The sequence below is a fragment of the Gossypium hirsutum genome, chromosome D06 (genome assembly GCF_007990345.1).
Source record: "Gossypium hirsutum isolate 1008001.06 chromosome D06, Gossypium_hirsutum_v2.1, whole genome shotgun sequence".
Classification (NCBI taxonomy): domain Eukaryota; kingdom Viridiplantae; phylum Streptophyta; class Magnoliopsida; order Malvales; family Malvaceae; genus Gossypium; species Gossypium hirsutum.
Window position 1 is genome coordinate 25582303 of NC_053442.1, and position 16292 is coordinate 25598594.

The 16292-nt window shown below is 32.4% G+C and overlaps 1 long non-coding RNA gene across 4 annotated transcripts; it reads left to right on the top strand.

The window, feature by feature from the left end:
• Positions 1–11268: 11268 nt before the first annotated feature.
• LOC107901648 (uncharacterized) lies at positions 11269–15397 on the top strand. Of its 4 annotated transcripts, none has more exons than XR_005914570.1 (6): positions 11269–13021; positions 13168–13233; positions 13833–14066; positions 14161–14253; positions 14645–14744; positions 15200–15397. It is a non-coding gene; the product is annotated as an uncharacterized lncRNA (long non-coding RNA). The 4 variants fall into 4 exon arrangements; XR_005914569.1 differs by lacking the exon at positions 13168–13233 and having other exon boundaries at positions 11270–11973; positions 12851–13021; XR_001685343.2 differs by lacking the exon at positions 13168–13233 and having other exon boundaries at positions 11270–13021.
• Positions 15398–16292: the final 895 nt, after the last annotated feature.

The window sequence follows — 16292 nt, forward strand, 5'->3', positions numbered from 1 at the left end:
GTGCCCACTGACCGATCTCGCACTCATAGTGCTCGGTTAAAGGAATTCGCACACACACAGTGCCTCTAATTATTCACATACATAGCGCTCTTATTCATTCGTTAATACACATTGATATGACTTAACCAAGTCTATAAACATCATGTATGTACACTTTTAAACATATCATCTCATTTAAATTTGAATTTGTATAGTAATGAGCACTTAAACTTTGCTCAAATTACCGGCACGAAGCCTACTAGGCACGAAGGCCCGAATACACGTCACCAGCATGATTACTCTTCGAGGTTTAGCACGGATATATTACTAGCACGAATGCTCTTCGGAACTTAGCCCGGATACATCACTAGCACGAATGCTCCTCGGGACTTAGCCCGGATATATCACTAGCACGAATGCTCCTCGGGACTTAGCCCGGATACATCACTAGCACGAATGCTGAATGCTCCTCGGGACTTAGCCCGGATATATCACTAGCACGAATGCTCCTCGGGACTTAGCCCGGATATATCACTAGCACGAATGCTCCTCGGGGCTTAGCCCGGATATATCACTCTCAATTCTCATGTACATATACACATATAGCAATACACATTAGTATATCATTTACATTACTTGAATGCAAACACAACATGCTTATCGACCATTCAACTTCCAGTTCCATAGCCACATACAAAAATCACATTTATAGTCATAACACTCTTTCAAAATTGCATCACTTATACCCCTATAATTCAATCCAAATCGAAATTCAAATACGAGTACATGATACGTACCTGATCAACTTAATAATTTAGGCATATCTAAGTGAAGTTATATCGCAAATTCTCATAGTCAGAAGCTTGCTACAGCTCGATCGGGATCAAGATTCATTGCAATACAGCAAACACATTTTAATAGCCAAAAATCATCACACTATCGTTTTATCACTTTATGGCATGTATAAATAGACTCACGCGTGCTACGTTAGTCCTAGAATCGACTAAACCGTAGCTCTGATACCAATAAAATTGTAACACCCCGTACCCGAGACCGTTGCCGGAGTCGGACACGAGGGGTTCACAGACTAAATTCGCTTACTATCGCAGTCCATTTTAAAATTTTCCAGGCAGTTGGCTAACTGTGACACTGTCACCTTAAAAATCATATCTTGAGTTTCACAACTCGAAAATCAGTTTCGTAATTTTTTCCTGAAACTAGACTCATATGCCCATCTACATATTTTTTTCTAGAATTTTCGGTCAGGCCAATTAGTACAGTTTATTAGTCAAAGTCTCCCATGTTACAGGGATCGACTACACTGACCTTTGCACATTACGACTTGGATATCTCCCTGCACAGAGCTTCAATACTGATGCCGTTTATTTCTATAGAAACTAGACTCAGAGAGGAATCTATACATATATGGCATGACTCCTAATTATCTCTGGTTAATTTATAATGAATTTCCAAAGTCGGAACAGGGAATCCAGAAACCGTTCTGGCCCTGTCTCACGAGAACCTGAATATCTCTTAACATACTGTCCATATGATCGTTTCGTTACTTTCCTATGAAAATAGATTCATCAACGTTCGTTTACATAATTTATTCATTATTTAATTCCAAACCTACTATTTTTAGTGATTTTCCAAATCTACATCACTGCTGCTGCCAGCATCTGCCTTTAAGGTAGACTTTACCTATTTCATAGTTTCCATGATTCAACTAGCCCTTTTAGCATAAATAGCACAAATTATGATAGTGATTAACCATTCCATACCAAATGATTATAACATTATGCTCAAACATATATAAGCCATTTTCGCATGGCTATATACATTAACCAAAATATTCTTCCGCCACTAGTCTATTTTATACATGCCATAAGATAATCCAAAACATAGCAGTACCAAACAGTGGATAGTGATAGTGTGACTAGTTGCTGACGATCCCCGAGCCTGTAGCTTCGCAATGAGATCTATAAAACAGAGGAAACAGAGTAAACGGAGTAAGCATTACAATGCTTAGTAAGTTTTAAGCAGTGTCAACAGATAACAATCAAATTATAACATAGTTGTTCGTATTTTTATTTCACTCTTCCTTCGGGCATACCATCCCTTTACCGAATATGCACATCTCATCATATATAATAGGCAGATAAATTTTCACATAAAAGTGAGCTCATGTGACATAGATATATCGTATGATTTCACATCACCTCTCACACTGATCCGATGTCACATAATCATAGGAATAGTCTCATAGATTGCTCTCGTATGCATCACATAACTACCTTATGATTTAGTGCAAATCAAGCTCACATATAAACTTGGAGTACATACCTGTTTAACCTTTCGCATTGAATATATTTATAAGCAATTCTTATTACGAAGTCTTACCCGGACATAATCTCCACACGGAGTTATCGGGTCTTACCCGGACAAAATTCCCACACGTAGTCATCGGGTCTTTAGAGCTCGGATATAGTACGAGCACGAAGCTTACGGACATTAATCAGTGATAATATTCTCGCATAAAGCCTGCGGGGTTTTAACCCGGATATAGTACTGACACAAATGCCCTTCGGGACTTATCACATTTATGCACTTTCACATCCATCACGTTGGCCACTCGGCCCTGTCACATATATACACTTTCACATTCATCACATCGGCCATTAGGCCTTATTACATATATACACTTTCACATTCATCACATCGGCTATTAGGCCTTATCACATATATACACTTTCACATTCATCACATCGGCTATTAGGCCTTATCACACATATACACTTTCACATTCATCACATCGGCCATTAGGCCTTATCACATATATATACACTTTCACATTCATCACATCGGCCATTAGGCCTTATCACATATATACACTTTCACATTCATCACATCGGCTATTAGGCCTTATCACATATATACACTTTCACATTGCCTTATCACATATATACACTTTCACATTCATCACATCGGCTATTAGGCCTTATCACATATATACACTTTCACATTCATCACATCGGCTATTAGGCCTTGTCACACATATACACTTTCACATTCATCACATCGGCCATTAGGCCTTATCACATATATATACACTTTCACATTCATCACATCGGCTATTAGGCCTTATCACATATATACACTTTCACATTCATCACATCGGCTATTAGGCCTTATCACATATATACACTGTCTTGGCTGAATCTACATCTATCATTTTCCAATATCAAAATTTAGAATTCACGCATGGCTTTAATCAATAGCTTATGAGCAACTAGAACAAGTTTATCAAGGTTTACAACACAATCTCAAATTCAGCACAAGCTGTTTTTCCTGAGCAATAGTCACTAAATCAATTATAACTGGAGCTACAAAACTCCAAATCACTTTCCGTTAATTTTTCCTGAATATAGACTCGTATATCTTCCATCCATAAAATTTCCAGAATTTTAGGTTTGGCCAATCAATACCAGATTTTTCTTAAAGTTTCCCCTGTTTCACTGTTTGACTAATCTGACCACTCTTCACTACGAATCAGATTTCTCATTTTACAGAATTCAAAATGTGTTGTATTTGATTTCATTTGAAACTAGACTCATTAAGGAGTCTAAGCATATAAATTTTATCTTATAACCATTTTTTACAATTTATAATGATTTTCTAAAAACGGAACAGAGGATTACAGTGTCATTCTGCACTGTCTCACACAACTTTAAATATCTCATTATCGGAAATAAATTTTCTTACACGGTTTCTTTTATAAGAAACTAGACTCATTAAGCTTTAATTTCATAATTTATTCAGCCTCCCATTCAACTCCAACAATTTATGGTGATTTTCTAAATTCATGTTACTGCTGTTGTCCTGAGCAGGTTTATCACAATTTTACTCTTCTGACATATCCTTTTAGCACTTCATAATATCATATCCATTTGGCAACATATCATATCAATAACTTACCTATACTTCATAATAGCCATTAGGCTATATGCATAAAAATTTACAATAGAGTTATGATTCTTTTAATATGTGCTTAACATATCATACTCAATCACATTATAGGCTTTAATACTTAAACTTACCTCAATCGCTAATGTACGTCAATTCCGACTATTCGACCAATTTCCCTTTTTCCACGATCCGACTTTGTTTCCATAAGCTCTTGATGCTCAATCAACAATTTTTAACTTCAAATTTGCAAACAGCAATGTCATCACTTTACATAACAGAAATTAAATTTCATTACTTAAACTATCCACGACAATCACCTTCCGAGCACCTTAATTTTCTTTAAGCTAAACCACCTCATAGTATACATATACACATTCGGCTAATTATAAAACAAATCAGCACTCATAACCGAATCATTGACTAAAATCACATTCGGTAATATGCTTTTAAATAATTTCAATATTTATTAACATCTAAAACTAATTTGCTTGGGGTGCCATGAATTATTCAAATCGGCCGAATATCATTGAATCTCTAAAATCATGCTTATAACCACTTGGCCGAGTTTCACATTTCAAAGCCACATATATATATTATTCAAAGTATTTAACAACACTTAAAAATCCAAAACCATAAAACTCAATTCATATAACACCAAACTCAATGCTAAATCACCCTAGGCACATTCGGCACTAGCACAAGCACACACACATTTAACTTTTCTAAAATTCAACTTTAACAAGCTTCCTATGCTTCCATGATAAAAACCGAATGCTCATCTTACCACCAACATGCATATTTAATTATCTCAAGCCTCTCCTAATCAATTTTATTCATAATAGCATGAACTCAACAATCAATTACTCATACAAAACAACATAACTGAAAACCTTACTCATTCCAAAAATTCAAATCTCAACTTGGTCACAAAAATAACTTGATATCTCACCAACACAACATCAACACCAAGCAAGAATGATACATCCATGGCCGAGTGTCATTTCCATCACATGGCAAGATTTAGACCATGGGCTAGGTAGAACTCAAGCTAACAACTAAAACATGCATGCATCTCATGGAATATCATCAAACATTCTTAGCCTAGTTACATGCATGGCCGAACCTCTTCAATCTTTCTTCTTCCTTCCTCCTTAAAATTTTCGGCCAAGGATGAACCAAAGGATGAACACTTTTTTTTTGTTTTTCTTTCCTTCAACTCACGGCAAGGGGGGGGACAATCACACATATCCTTTCTTTTTTTTTTGTTTCTCATCCTACTAACACTAATATTTTATTGCCCATGCTCTTTATTTTATTGTTTCCTCCCATGATGCACCAACACAACATGTCTATGACATGTTTTGCCCATCACCCTTTGTCCATCCTAATGTCATGGCCGGCCACTACTAGATGGGGGGGAAAATTGACATGCAAGTCCCCCCTTTTTCAACATGCACTAATAGGTCCTTATGTTTTGATCTATCACATTTCAAAAATGTCACACATAAGTCCTATTGACTAAATTCACATGAAATTTACAAAATCGAAGCTTAAAATTTTCACACATTTATTTTAGACAATAAATATCATGTTCAAATAATTTGGTTACTCGGTTTAGCGGTCCCGAAACCGCTTTCCGACTAGGGTCAAATTAGGGGTGTCACAGGGAGCTTCCGACAGAGAAGAGAAGAAAGGGGAAAAGAGGTTCGGCCAACAAGAAGAAAAGCATTGGAGAGGTTCGGCCAAATGCAAAAAGAAAAACAGAGAAGAGGAGCAAAATCAACTCGAAACTTGCCAAAATCAGTACCAAACGCCAAAAGAAAATAAACCGAAACTAACCAGAATTCCACCTGCGCAAGACGGAAAACACTCCAATACCCCTTGTCACTCCACCGAATTCTCCTCAACTCCCTCTATGACCAATTCAAACTTTCCTTGGTAGTATTCCACTCCAACTCTGCCACTTACACGGCTCAAGTAGCAAATAACAATCCATTGCGCAACCTAGGACTTGAACCTCAGACCTCCCAGTTACACCACACACCACCTTGCCACCAAACCATAAGCCCTTTTTGTGTCCAGATTCATTGATAAAGCCTATAAACCAGCGTCCAGATTCATTTTAGGGAAAACTAAAAATTTTGCCAAGGCCAAGACTTGAACCCAGGCTCCCTTGTAACCTTAATGACGCCACAACCACTAGATCACATGCTTCCTTATGACATTTTTTTACATAATAATTTAAAAGGCCTACATCCAAGCATCCAGGGTTTTATCCACTTAAAACCAAAATTTTTGCTAAAGCCCAAGTTTGAACCCAGGACTTTTCCAACTCCTCTCAGGACCCTTAACCACTAAAGTAGACATACTTTTATGCACAGTTTCCTAACCGTTCCCTTGCTCAAGGCCCAAATTTCGGGGCATTACAATATTGCTTTAACTAAAGTATAACAAATGGAAATAACCCAGATTTATGATAAGATTCTTTGATCATCTTCACTCTTGAGATATTGTTGAGAGCTTGGTTTAGTGGATTAAATATGAAAGAAGTTAAGAGGTTTCTTATTAACCATTTTATATTAAAAATGTAATGAAATCTTATTCATCATTCACCATTATCAATAATCTAAATTCATTATCTTTTTTATTATAGATAAACCAATTACCAATATAAGAACATTAATGCCTTTTGCAACTGAAAATTCCCTCTAATTACTCCTTTTTAATGCTTAATTTTGAAGCTAGTATTTTTGAAATCTAAAAATAGGAACATTTCACTTTTAGAACCATAAAATAAGATTTGATATAAAAAAAGATCACAAACCAGGATCTGTAATGTAAAATAATCAAGAATAAAACTAGATGTGAAAGCATACCTGAATCCATTGATTTCTTGGAATCTTTGATCTTGTGGTTTTGATATTCTAAATTACCACACAAGTAATCTAGAGAAGGTGACGCTCTCTTTTCTAAAGATGAGATATTAGAAAAGTTATGTTATGTGTAATTTGGGGATCATAACCCTAATATATAACTTTTGCACATTAACCCTAATTTTTAATCAACCTATCAACCTATCATTAATTAGAAATTAGATACTAGGGTATCTACACATATTTTTCTCATACATTATTTAATAACTAAAGCCCAATAATCCTTAACCAAATTAGATCACCTTTAATTTGGGCTAACTTTTTATGATTGTAAATAATAACATGTAATTACTCTTATTATATATGTGATGTCCATATTTTCCAACAATCTCCTACTTTGACCACATATATATACTAATTACTCTATAATTATATGCCAATATATAATCTTATGAGCTCAAAACTTTACTATCATATCCAAAAGGTATTCCGAACAATCTCATCCATTAATTATGTTAACATAGAATCAAGACAACTTTCGTTACATATATCGCAACTAAACCTATCCCTGATCACGTATATTAACACAAGCAAATGACATAGATCAAGTATGGATGTGTAGCATGTAAATTACATGTAATATGATCCAAACATGTCTATTTCCAACTAATCCTCCTTAATCTCTGTGAGATCAAACTTTACCAAAACTAGAGTGTGAATAAACTAAATAAGCCTTATTGCTGCAGAAAATAAACTTAATATTCATAAACTAAAATAACTGAAAATGTGTCTATAACATAAAATCATTTAAAAGTAAAAACTCCCACTAAAACCAAATATCCTCAAATGACATTACACCTATATGAGCAGTGTGCTCATGAAAAAAAACTAGGGTGTAGTCCCTTAGTAAGCGAGTCTACAATCATGTAGTTTGTCCCAGTATGCTTTATAGGCACCTAACCATTTTGAACTTTTACTTTAGTAACCAGGAACTTAAAGTCTATGTGTTTTGACTTTGATGTGCTCATGTTATTATTGGAATAAAAGACTACCAATTATTGTCATAATTTCCACCATAGTAACAAAATTTTGCATTAATATTCCATCAAAATCAGAGTTTATATACTTGATGATCTCTAACTTATCAAACATTGGATATGTGAACATGTAATATTTTGTTCTCTGAAGATACCTTATAACCCTCTTGGCTGTTATCCAATGGTCCAAACCAAGGTTGCTTAAAGATCTGTCTAACATCCCAATAATGTACGAAATATTTGGACGCGTACATACTTGAGCATACATTAGACTCCCAATTGCTAAAATGTAAGGAATCTTATACATTTCTATAATCTAAAAATCATTCTTAGAGCATTGACTGAGACTATACTTACACCCACTAAACTTGTGATATATACAATCATTAACTAAAGCCATCTATAAACCAAATGAGATAATTACTCAATAAATATTGCAATACCACGTGATTTCATTATAGGATGTAACTATTTCTAGCAAAAAAAGGGTTGTCATAAGTATTTAAATAACTAGTTCCAACAACATTCAAATTTAAAGATAAACAAAACTTATTGTTCCCGAATGAACAACAATATCCAAATTTATCCAACAAAGAAATAGAAACTAAATTTCATCTAAAAGACAGTACAAAAAAAAGTGTCTTTTAAATCCAAATAATAATAAGTTCCTAATAACAACCTAAAAAGCCTAATTGCTTCCACTTCCACCGATTTTTCATCGCCCACGAAGATGTGTCTTTCACCATCACTTGGCTTTCGGTAACTTAAGCAACTATGCATGTAAACACTTAAGTGAGTAGGAGAACCAGCATCTATCTACCAAGTGTTTCTAGGTATTGAAGCTAAATTAACTTTAGAACATACCAAAGTAAGAATTATACCTCTTTACATGCCAGGAGTGATATTTGACACATTCTTTCTTCACGTGTCCAGACTCGTGACAAAAGAAACCAACTATTTGTAACATGTTATTGTTTCTTTTATTTGGGCCATTAGCAACTTCATTAGGATATTTTCTTTTCTTACCCTTGTCTTTAGAGGCATTGTAATAGCTCGTTTTTTAGTGGTGTCAGAAATAGTGGTTTCGGGACCATAATTCTGATGTGTCAGTTCATAAATATTAATTATTTAATATTTACAAAGTCATTAGGGTCGTATTAAAAATTGGTTAAGAAATTTTAATGTTTAGATAATTAATTAAGTAAAAAGGACTAAATTGTAAAAGCTAAAAAAATAGTTTTTATTAGTTAAATGTGTTAAATGGCTATTGAAATGTTAGTTGATAGACTTTTATGGTAAATAAACCATATAGAAAGATAATGAAAAAATATGGACAAAGCTTTGTTAAATATCAAGTTAAATTATAAGGGTAAAATAGTAAAATAGTAATTAAGAAAATATAAACTAAAAATAAGACAAAATTATCATCATCTTCATGCTTACCACCAAAATTAGAAGGAAGAAAACACCATAGTTGAAGAAAAAGGATTGGCCAAGTTAAGTTTTGTCCATGTAAGTGATTTTGCGCCTGTTTTTAGTAATTTTAATGTTTTTGTAATCGTTTTAGCTTAATTTAGCTAATCCGGGAGTTAATTTCTAAAGATGTTAAATGTTTTGAAAGATTCCACTAATGATTTTGATGTGTTTTTGAAGTTTAATGGTAGATTATTAAGCTTGGTTGTTAAATTCACTACATCAAAATAGGCTTTTAGCGACATTTTTAGTGGCGTTTGGACAAAAAATGCCGCTAAAAATTGAGCATTAGCGGCGCTTCCAAAAAAGCGCCACTAAAAATTAGCATTAGCGGCGTTTTTCAGAAAAACGCAGTAAAAAACCTATGCCTAACGGCATCGTTTTCTGACCATTTGGTGCTTTAGCAGCGTTTTTGAAAAAGTACTGCTAATGCTCAGAGATTTAGCGGCGTTTTTCGAAAAGCGCCGCTAATACTCAATTCTTTAGCGGCGTTTTTAAAAAAGCGCCGCTAATGCTCAGGCTTTTAGCGGCGTTTTTGAAAAAGCGCCGCTAATGCTCATGCTTTTAGCGACGTTTTTGAAAAAGCATCGCTAATGCTCAGGCTTTTAGTGGCGTTTTTGATAAAGCGCCGCAAAAACATTTTATTTCTCTATTTACTATTTAATTTGTTTATTTATATTAGTTCAAATTATTTTTAATTGAATATTTGTTAAAAATGGATAAATTTGAAATAATGACACGTAGAAATAATTTGAAATAAAAAACATAGAAAAATATTTGTTAAAAATAGAAAAATTAAAATACTATTATTTAAAATAATTTTAAAATTTTTTGGGTACATGACTAATTGATTTTTAATTTATATATTAAATAATTTCATATATAATTGTAAATGATACGATAGTCTTAATTTTAGAATATTTAATTAATTATCATTATAGTTCAGGGTTTAATATATATGTTTTAGGGTATATGGTTTAGGGTATATGGTTAATTTAGGATTTAAGGCTAGTTTAGGAGTTACAATTTTAAGGTTTATAGATTATGGAATTAGGGATTATGGATTAGGGATTCTGGTTTAAGGGTTGCGATTTAGGGGTTAAGGGTTAGGGGTTAGAGATTAAGAGTTAAGAATTTAGGGTTTATGGATTCAGTGTCAGGATAGGGTTTAGGGTTTAGATTAATTAGTGTTTTTTAATTTATATATTAAATAAGGTTTAGGGGTAGTAGTTAGGGGTTTAGGGTTTTGGGTTAGGGGTTAGAGGTTAAGAATTAATGATTTAGGGTTTAGAGATTTAAGGTCCAGTTAGGGTTTAAGGTTTAGATTAATTAGTATTTTTTAATTTATATATTAATTAAGTTCTTATATAATTGTAAAAGAGGGGTTAGGGGTTTAGGGTTTATATTTTATGATTTAGGGTTTAGGAGATAGGGGTTAAGGGTTAAGATTAATTGGTGTTTTTAATTTATATATTAAATAATTTTTTATATAATTGTAAAAGAGATAATATTAATTTTAATATATTAAAATTATGATTATTGTTTAAATTATTTAAGAGATAATAGATTAATTTTATATATATTAAATGGTTTAGGATTTAAGGTTTATTTTAGATTTGTTAAATGATAAAATTTTATACAATTAATTAATGTTTTTATATTTAAAAATATTTAATGTAAATTTAGATTAAATGATTTAAACCATTTGATATATTTAAATATTATATTTTGAGAGTACTTAGTTTTTTATAAAAATTTAATTTATAAAAAATAATAATAAATATTTTATAAAATAACTTAACTAATAATTGTTAACAACAAAATAAAAGATTTTTAGAAATAAATATTTTTTTATGACGTTTTTTTAAAAAACGCCGCAAAAAGTAAGCAATAGCGGCATTTTTATAAAAAATCCCGCAAAAATCATTTTTACTTTACAAAATCGCGCCATTTTACCCAAAATTTCCCCCGTGAAATCCCTAATCTTCCCATGGCCGACAATGTTTTGAACTTTGTTTTGATACCCGTTCCCTTTCCTTTCTCCTTCTTCTATTACCCTTTCCCCTCTCCCTTTCTCTCTTTCCTCTTCACCTGACCCTATCAAAGGAACCCAGCTTTCCATCTCGCTACCAGACAACGTCCCCTTTCTTTCTCAGTCTCGTCGTTGCTGGAAAACCCCAAAATCTCGTCCCTTGTACTTCTATTTTAGCTGCTCCTTACATTGAATAAAATATCAGTCTTTTCTCAGTCTTAATCGACATTGTGTTTTTTTTAATTTTCTCATTGGCTATTTATTTTTGTGTTTTTCTTTAATTTCTAGATTTGCTATAATTTATTTTCTCTTTTCTTCTGAATTCTAGGTCATGTTGGTTTGGTGTTTAGAAAATTGGGGTTTCCATTGATGTTTTCAGTTCTTCTGAAATTTTTTAATTTTTTTAATTGATACCTTAAGCAATCTTAGGTTTGGAAAAAACCAAATAATAATATGTTAATCCACTCTAATCTCTTTCTTTTTTCTTTAATTTCCTTTCATTTTTTGTATTGTCAGTTGATTTCTTCTGCTATTCAAAGATGTCGTTTATCCGAATATCTTTTCCAATTATCAGTCGTTCTCAAGAGCTCTCCTCCAATCATTCGAGTTTCAAGTGAATATTTTTCATTCTTCCTTTAATTTTTTCCTAACAATAAGCTCATCACTCCCTCAATTCACATTTACATATTTTAGTTTTATATAGCTTTTGACAGGTTAATAATTCACATTATATTGATTTAGGCATGTTTGTGTATTCGTGTGTGGTGTTTTTTTTATGTTATGCCATGTATTATATACTGTTTTAGTTTTTCTATTTGATGAGCAGCTAAGTCGGAAGACAAGTTTTATATCTAGTAAAAGTGAAATCTAGCTAATGTTCAAAGTCTTTAAATTATGTGTAAAGTTCCAATATGTGACCTGTTTTACTTGTTACCTCATTTGTTTTCTCTGTATTGTACATATGGCAGCAATAATAGTAGTGATAATCATAGAAGTAATAATTAGGCGCTTACATTTGTTCAAATAACAGTAGGGTAAGTTTGTGTTCTGAACCTTGCATTCCTATTGCAAGAGCTGTTATAGAGGCATTTATTAGACTTCACAAAAAAGGATTAATTTATCAAGGTATATGCCAAAATTCCATTGCTTACTATCATGTTTCACTCTGCTAACTGATATTTAGCTGTTTACTTTCTCATTTGATCATAATATTCTATCTTTCTCCTTTGCTTCAGCTGCCTATCACAGGGAAAAGAAAAGAATGTCAATATTATCTTTCTGTGCACTAAAAATCTAGAAGAAATTATGATATCAAATGAAAAACAACAAAGAAATACTAGTATTAACACTTAAAAGAAATTTTATGTATCTTTTCCCCCTTAGAGTGTATTGATTTAGAAATACTGGTGGTTCAATTTGACATCTAGTCTGAGTTAGTCACTGACTGGTCCAAACTTGAGATTTGAAGCGCTTTTTTTCCCTTTTGGCAGAGGAAATGCAAACAAAGAAGGACACAGTGAAGCTTTCTTGGCTTTGCTTAAATATCTTATAACCATGCAAGATTTGTCTATACAATACTGTCAAAGTTTAATATAAGCAAGTTAGAGAGGAATCAAGAAAGGGAGCACTTCATGTAGGATACAAACAAGCTCTGGCTTTTTGTAAGTCTCTGTCCCCTGTATATGGTTGCTACTTTCTTGAAGTATTTACTAATTTAAAAGAATCAGGAAAGCCATTTTCTGGAAGTTGTTTATATTTCATGTGAATTTGGGCAGTAGAGTATACTTATAGTTTACTTGTAATTTAGGATTAATTATACTTTATATGAGGAGCTTGATGCTGGGGGTATGGAGCGGACAAGAGATGTGTACAGGTGTCTTTATGTTCTTGCAATGGATTAATGGTTCTGTTGGTTGCTACTATTGTTAAATTGCAAGTGAAATAATTGCTTTACTAATAAATCTTGTCAACTAACTCTGCAAGAAATTTGCCAGTTGCCTACTTTTTGAACGTTTGCATGTTTTGGTTTCATGTTCTGCTAACAGTCCATTTCATTACCCTGTAACAATCCATTTTTCCTTTTTCTTTTACTTTTTTTTTTCTCATTTTCAATGTTTATTTTAGCGAAGTGCCCTAATGTAAGTTGAAAAATTCAACAGAAATGTTTTGTTTGATTCTTAATTTGGAAATTGTGATTTTTTTTCACTGTTTCGATATGCTAAATCAGAACTCTCAGTAATATGAGTATTATTGTGTTTTTATTTTTGTTTTTCTTTCTTCGTTGATTGGAGACTGAGAGCGAAGACTACAACGGTAGCTGAGTTTTACTTTTTTGATTTTTTTGTATGATTATTGTAATTATTATTTTTAATTTTTTGTCCGGTCGCAGCTCTCTTTGAAGTTTGTACTTTTATTATTGGTTTAGCTTCAATTCAGATCTCATTTATTGTTCTTTCGATTTTGATGATACAGGCACCGTGAGCTGAAACAACTTGGTAAAGAATGATTGACTCAAAAAAATCAAACCTTGATGTTTCTTAGTGTATGCCAAAGTATGCCAAATGCAAGAACTAAATCTACTTATTGTTTCCATGTTCCTATTCTTGTTTGCACCAAATATGCCATAGAGATTTGAAATTAGAAAATACCCTATTAGATGGAAGTCCTGCACCTCGTTTGAAAATCTGCGATTTCGGTTACTCTAAGGTTTGGGAATAATTAATTATATATAGTCCATCTTAAGTGTCAGTTGCTTTATGATTTTCCAGTCATTAAGTTGTTTTTTTAACACTTGGTGTAGTCATCTCTGTTGCATTCAAGACCCAAATCAACAGTTGGAACTCCAGCATATATAGCACCGGAAGTTCTGGCGCGGTGAGAGTATGATGGAAAGGTATTATTTCAACTGTATAAAAAATAAAAGAAGAAGAAGTAATATCTGTGTGAAGTTCCAAATTACTAATTAGTAATTGGCCTTCGTATGTGAAATAACTGTCCTTTCGGATCTGCACTTTATTGTATGTTCTGCACAAGGTGGGATTGTTGTGTTGGTTGTTACTAGGGGTAATGAGTTTTGGCATATGGATATACAGATCTGTGTGTTTGTGTTCTTCAGCAATGAGATACAGCTTAATTGGTATATGAAGAGTTTCCACAAGAAATGCTTAAAGCAATATTGCTTCCATTTTTGTCATTACATATTAAGCCTTTTCCACAAAAAAATGATGGCCTTTTTATCATTACATATTAAGCCTTTTCTACATCTGACATGATGGCACATGTAGGGTGATTGAAAATGAGTATTTAGGTCTGAGAAATGGCATACTGGATCAATCAGCCATGCTGCTTTCAAGCCATGGTTGTCTAACTTACATGAACTGCAAAGTAAGTCAAACTTTTTGTAGTAATTTTAGGAATAACATATCCTTGTTTTGAAGTGTTCGATCTATTTTTGTTAGCTTGGCACTGCTTATGCTTAATTTAGTCTTCATACAATTGCTATAATTCGGTTATCAGCCAGATTTATGATTGTTTTCTGTTTTTATTGATTTATGTAATCAATCTCAATTCTGCTTTTTGCAAATTAATACTATTGTTCCTTGTTAAAAAATTGAATAGTTTAGACAATCATTAGAAAGAATGCCTATTTGTGACACATGGAAGAGCTATGATTGAGATTGTTTGTTAGTATGGTTCAACATGCTACTAAAGTTGCACATAATTGTTTGTTATATTTTTTTGAGCCTTAATGGCTATATATATATATATATTATTTTTAACATCTCTGTTGTTTACTAAGTTTGTTGGTTTATCTAATCATTTGGTTTTGCATCCTTTAGATATTGAAGGTGTAGTAGAGGATTCAATCTCTTCAAACTGGAAAAGCCAAGGCTTAGCACTTCTTCAAGTGCAGTGTTATTTAATGTTGCATTCCATGGTCGTTTATCTTAGTCGGAACTTGAATTTTTGTAGCTACCTTGTGTACTAGCTTCTTTAACCATGATTGTTAATTATTATGTGTTACGTAGCTTTTTTTATATTTGGCCGATTTAATATAGATCAGATAAGCTGTGAGATAGATTGCTCATTTATTTAAACATAATATTTTAATTCTAAATTTAAATTTATTAATTTTTATATTTAGCTTTAAAATTTAAATTTTAATAGAAAATTTAATTTAATTATTTTTTTATCCTTAAAAGTATATAGTTTAAAGTTTAAATTTCAAAAATAAAACATAATATAATATTTATTATAGAAATAAATATTATTTAATTAATTTTTTTTAAAAGCATGTTTCTAGCGGCGTTTTTAAAAAAGCGTCGCTAAAAGTCATTTTTTTATAGCGGCGTTTGTAACATAAGCGTCGCTAAAGGTCATGATCTTTAGCGGCGTTTGTAGTATATGCGCCGCTAAATATCATGGTCTTTAGCGGCGTTTTTTCACATAAACGCCGCTAAAGACCTAAAAAACGCCGCTAAAAATCTGTTTTGGTGTAGTGATTAGACTATTTTGTAAAGTAATTTTGTATAATTTTTAAGTTTAGGGGTTTAATTGCAACAAAGTAAACATAACAAGTTTTTCTTGTGAAATTTTAGCATGTGAGGACTGATTTGGGGTAGTTATAAATTTGGTTCAATGGGTATAAAGTTTAATTGTGAAAATAATCTTATTTTGGTTTTAGGGACCAAATTGATTAAGGTGTAAAAGTTTGGGGTAATTGTGAAAAATTGTAAATAGGAAGACATATGCATTAGATTGAATATTACATGAAGTTGAAGCTAATAAATTGAAATAAACTACTTTATAGATCAAGAACCAGTACATAATCGTGGAAAAATGGAAAGTTATTTATTAGTCCTTGAATTTTTACTATCTTCGTAGTTCAGCCCTGGTATGTTCTAAAGGTTCGATTTAGTATAATATATAATA